The 6043-nt window shown below is 36.4% G+C and overlaps 1 long non-coding RNA gene across 1 annotated transcript; it reads right to left on the bottom strand.

The window, feature by feature from the left end:
• Positions 1-3454: 3454 nt before the first annotated feature.
• On the bottom strand, positions 3455-5145 carry LOC127097743 (uncharacterized). The gene is made up of 2 exons (XR_007793149.1): positions 3993-5145; positions 3455-3749 (listed from the first exon to the last, which is right to left on the bottom strand). It is a non-coding gene; the product is annotated as an uncharacterized LOC127097743 (long non-coding RNA).
• Between the last annotated feature and the right edge of the window lie 898 nt (positions 5146-6043).

Below are 6043 nucleotides of genomic sequence, written 5' to 3'. Positions count from 1 at the left end.
AGAAAAAGAGTAAAATTCAAAGGAGTATAATAATATAAGGGAAATGATACATTAAACATAAAAGAACTTGTCTTCGTCATAATATATGATTTGATGTCAATCTTTTTTAAATCATATGTAATCCAATGAAGCTTTAATTCTTCCGTGTCATATGATCTTGTATCTTGAAATATCAAACTTGACATGATAATACTAGCATATGATCTTCAACTACCTACAAAACAATTAATAGTACTTTCTAGGTACCCAATTTTCTTTGGGTCCTCTTGGGTTATATCCCTTCCTCACTCATACATACTCACCATAAGGAATACCATAATTTCTTACGTATCAAGCATTCTAAGTATGACCTTTTGCATTACAATAAAAGCATGCACATTTAAAAACATGATTCTTTTTATGGACATAAGAATTATTTCTATCATAATACCTTTTATGATGATTTATAAAATGTACTTTCTTTAATTCCTTATTGTTGAATTTCGTAGTAGCCTTTACAAAGATAGTTTGATTGTACAAGGTTTATCAAAAATAGAAAAGCCAAGTTCATATTTATTACTTGAATATCATTGACTACTTAATACATTTTATAAACCAGTTTGACTTTTTTCATATTTCTTGATGACTTGGTTTAATTATACAATTTTACATTCATGACCTTGACATTTATTGCATGTACAATTTTATTGTTGATGACTGATGACATTTGGTGGCAAGCGTGTGGTAAGATAAAAATAAATTTTAAGCTCTATAGGTATGGAGAATACGTACCACTTGGGGTCTACCCTCTTCCCTTGGAGGGAAGAGTATTTATAGAGGCCTCTTGGGCCTGGGTTGGGAGAAGTTATCCCCCACCCCCCACCCACTATTAGATCCTAGGGAGGGAGGAGTTATTTCTCCACTATCATATGACATATCATCTCCCACATTTACTAGGCAAGTGGGAAAGAGTATGGGTGTACTAATCCCATTCGGGCGGGTGGTTACTAAGATATGGGTGACCTCAGGGCCTAATTCGGACGGCCGGTGGCTTTGATGGGTGCCTCTCTCCTTGCCCCTTGTTGGATTTCCTTTCTTTCATGTAATTTACCCCTTATTCAAGCCCAATAAAAATATAACACTGCGTAATCCCTCAAGCACGAGGTCATGGTAAAAGGCAAAGTGTTTAATGGACTTTATGTATGGGGCTTAGGCATGTAGGTGACGCTCTCAGACAAGCTTACCATCCGATACTCTTAGTTGAGTTCCTTTGGCAAGACTTTATGTCGAGTCCCTCATAACAAAATTTATGTTGAGTTTCTCAGGTGATACTTTACTTCGAGTTCCTCAAACGAGACTATATGTTGAGTCTCTCAAACTAGACTTTATAGTTGAGTCTCTTAGGTGAGACTGTATATTGAGCCTGACTAATGAGACTCAAAGTATCTCAGGTGAGGCGTTTATATGAGCCTGCTTAGTGGGACTCCAAGTCCCTCAGATGATATTATATATTGAGTTTGATTGATCAAACTCAAAGTCTTTCCCATGAGGTGTTTAGATGAGCCTATTCGGTGGAACTCCAAGTCCCTCAGTCGAGATTACATGTTGAGCCTGATTGATGAAACTCCAAGTCCCTCGGGTGAGATTACATATTAGGCCTGACTTGTGAGACTAGAAGTCTCTTAGAAAAGGTGCTTAAATGAGCATATTCGGTGGGACTCCAAGTCTCTTATGAGAGATTACATATTGAGCCTAACTGATGAGACTCAAAGTCTCTCATGCAAGGCGTTAGATGATCATGTTTGGTGGGACTCCAAGTCCCTCATGAGAAGTAATATATAACCTAGATGATGAGTTTATAAGTCCTTCAGGCAAGGCATTTGACTCCTCGGGTGAGATTTCCATTGATCCCTCAAGCAAGACTTTTGATCAAGTCTATTATGTTAGATATCAGTCGTGCCTCTTAGGTGTGATTCATTTTGTGGTCCCACTTGAGGAAACACTAAGTTCCTTAGGGTGGGAGTTTAGTTAGATTGGGGAATCTAAGTCCCTTAGGAGCATTTATATGTAGTCCGACTGATGAGACTATAGTCCCTCAGGCAAGGTATTTGACATCTCGTGTGGGACTTCCATCGAGCCCTTTGACAAGACTTGTGACCAAGTTTCTTAGGATGGATATCATATTCCCTTAAGGATGGAAAGGATCTTCATTATGAAGTTCAACATATGAAATATTGTCTTGAGAGGCGGCAAAGATTTTTGTCATGAAGTATGTCATACCCCAAAATTTGCCCTCCCTTTTTCATCCTTCATCCAACCTTGGAATTAAGATTCATCTGCACTCATTCATATGCATAATGCATTCAAATTAATACATTCTCACAAACATCATAGATTCAAAGCTTGTGAATAACAAATTTTGGTTTTTTTGGGGTTGCATCTTAACCTTTCATTCAGGCCTAAACCCTAGTTTGCTTGGCTCTTGTCCTTGATGGACCATTTGATCCTTGAAACCCTAATTATGGGTGCTCATCATTGGTGATTCATCTGTTGATCTTGATTTGAGCTTAAAACCCTAGTTTGGGGGTTTTCAACATTGAGGTTTGCTTGTTGGCCATTGCTTGTGCATAAAACCCTAATTGTGGGTGTTTAATAGTTGGTGAGCATGGGGTTTGTTTGTTGATCTTTCAATTGACTGAGGCCCTAATTCATGGGTTTGTACTAGTTGGTCATTATAGTTTGATTGCTTGACCTTTGTTTCATGATCATTTTGACCTAATGCTCTATTTCATCCAAGTTTGTTCTTGCTTGCATTCATAGTCATAGTCCATTGACTCTTTATTTAGGGTGCACTCATGGGCTTGAGTTTGTAATGCATTGATTCATCCATTTTGATTCCTGTTCATTGCATTTGTTTAAGTTGGATTGAGGTCCATACACTCATTGTTCATAATTCATGTCTTGTTGCAAGTTGCCCTAGGGCTTGCATTGCATTGATTCAACTTGTCTTAGGTCATGGCATGATTCATGGGTACAAGGTGTAATATTCAAGTGCGAGTCATTTGGATTGTATGATTTGCAAGTTTTGTGCATAATTAAGATCCATTCATACATTGCATTACATCTTTAGATTCATCATTGCATTATTCATTGAGTGACATGGTTTTTACCCAAGTTAACCTTTTGATCAACTGGTTGGCTTTTTTATCAATCAGTTGACTAAAGTCAACAATCAAAGTGTGGATACCCTGAGCCTAAAGTGTGGAATTCTAATTTCCATTAGCATGGAGTTGTTTTAGGCCATGATGGATTTTGATTCATTTAGTTAAGTTTGTTCATGAGCATTAGCTAGTCTAGTGAGACTAGGGCATTCAAACATGTATCAGTGTAGTCCATTTCATGCATACATTTCATACATTTGATATAGCAAAGAATAGGGAAACAAGATTAAATCTTGAATCACAAATTGCATTAATTAGAGTTATCACATAAAGCATTTCCATTAAAAATATAAGTAGGTGTTATACAACATTCACAATATTATATTCGCATGTTACATAACATGCCACATATCCTAATGCCTGATATTTTGGCTTGATTTCAACATGAAATGAAAATCATGGCAACTCTTTCCCTCATGATCCACCATGTTCCACCTTTCATGCTTCCATTGGACTTATGTCATCAACCATCAAGCCAATGCATTATGACCTTTGCTCCATACTCCCTGTCGAACCAATGAATGAAGGCATTTCAAACCAAGTCTCCACCTGCAGAGTTTAACACAGACCAAATTCTTCAAGATTACTAACAGAATTCACATCAACTTAAGCATCAATTGAAATTCAAATTGTCCTAACATAAAACTAACTCCAATTGATTCCATTATTAACTAGCAATTAATAACATAACATTGAATTTCAGAAAACATTCCATTTAGAATTTTCATTTCACATGAGTTTCAATTTCTAACCGACTAACATCCTACAAATTCTCATGACAAAAATTTAAACCTGCATAACAATTCCAAGTGCAGTCACAACAAGCTCTATTATTACATTACCGGGTGGCTCATAAAACTCATAACTAACAGTAACAGAGTAGCTAATAGGACCTTGTAATTCATTCAACAACACAAAACGGGATTCCACGATAAGCTAATGGAAATGCTAACAGTTCATGAACCATAACTAACTCACTAACTTCACTTAACAGAAGTACATCACAACCAACCTTAACTAACTTATCAAGGCAATTGCGCTCCTAACCCTAACTGAGTCTAACTAATTCTAACAGTGTTACTAACCTATAACCGTTTTACACAAGGGAGAATTAACATAGTTTGGGATCTGTCAACTTCAATCCCTATAAATCCAATGAGCACATAATCATTGAGGAGCTAGTTTTCTCTCACCATTTTTCTGCATTTACCCTCGGAATTTCTTCATCTCCCTCATTCTCGCTCTCTCTCGAAAACCTCACACAGAGCTCTATTGGGAAGCCATTGGAGCTTCACATTGAAGCTCTAATTATGCTCGAGTTAGACCTTATCCTCACACTCTCTCAATCAGCCTCTACATATTTCATTCGTCAATCTCACACAAGCATCAAGAACAATGTAACATCACAGCAACGGCACATCCTACCGGCTAAAGCAAAGAAGAAGAAAAAGAAGAACAGAATCAAGCATCGAAGAGTTCGAGATTTTAGCTGATCCTCTGAATTTCCTATCATCTTTAAGGCTCTCAATATTGACCGAAATAATTCACCGCTCCGAAGGTTGGTGCACGTCTTTCGAACTCCCCTATTTGATCCTATTGCTGGTTACCAAATGATAGAATTGATGTAGATAAACCTTAACCCCAAGGTTGTGGATCGATTTGAGCCATGGTGACAATTTAATTTAGTTTTTACATTCTAGGGTTCTTAATATATTTCCTTCCATTCAAATTAATGGTTGAAAATTGATAGAAATGAAGGGAGGGTTTAGAGAGAGGACACAGGGACGAGCGTTTGGTGGTTGAAATTTGACGTGTGACCCGCTCCCCCGCCTCCGGCGCGGCGAAGCCTCCGTTTCCAGTAACGCCTTTTGGCTGAGAAAGAAGAGAATGAAACGCATGTTCTGAGTTTTCATTCAAATAATTCTTCACGCGATTTAAGCTTCAATGCAATTAACCACCATTTATTACACATGCGTCCCAATGCACTATTCACGTAAGGCATGCTGACTCAATTTTTGGGATTGGTAGTGGGCCTTAGGGAAATTGCTGAACATTATTGTTGCACGTTTTTGGTCTGCACCCTCCCTTTGCCTTTGTTAATTTAATTCTATTTTTAGCTTGTTTAGCTTAATCATGATTAATTGATTTTTGTTGATTTTTAATCTCTGATTTTTATATGTGGATTAATACAAATTAATTAGAATTAGGTTAATTAAGTTAGCTTAATTTTTCATCATGAATTAAAATATTAATTTTAATTAGGATTAAGTTCTAATTAATTTTAATTAAATCTTGATTGTTAATGGTGTATAATTAGATATTAGATTTAGGTTAATTTCTAGATTAGCCTGATTTTTATCTCATGAGATAATTAGATATAGATAGAATCAATTAGGTTTAGTTAATTTTGATTAGGTTTTAATTGTTAGAACTTTATTCAATATTTCTCTAATTGATCAATTTCTTGGCATTTGACCATTTTGCCCCTAGGTAGAAAAAACATGATTTTTGCATGATCCCTTAGTTTAGGGTTTTACTTAGAACCATTTGATTCAATTAACTGATTATTCATTAGGTGATTGTACAGAACCCAATTGATTTCCTTAAATCCCACTGATTAGTATTGATCAAAGGCCACTTTGGTAAATCAAATCCTTTGCATTGTGCTTAAATCCCAAGCATATTCAAGTGATCAAAAGACCCTTGATCACTTAATAGGACAAGTCAATTATGCTCAAGCTGTATTGGATATGTCGTATCTCAGGAGCTTAAGACCTTAAGGTTCAAATCCAAGATCAAGACTTCAAAGTTAATACCAATCAAGCATAGTTGACAAAATGGAC

This window comes from Lathyrus oleraceus, chromosome 6 (genome assembly GCF_024323335.1).
Source record: "Lathyrus oleraceus cultivar Zhongwan6 chromosome 6, CAAS_Psat_ZW6_1.0, whole genome shotgun sequence".
Classification (NCBI taxonomy): domain Eukaryota; kingdom Viridiplantae; phylum Streptophyta; class Magnoliopsida; order Fabales; family Fabaceae; genus Lathyrus; species Lathyrus oleraceus.
Note: the sequence above shows the minus strand (reverse complement) of the source record. Positions and strands in the feature narration are given on the sequence as shown.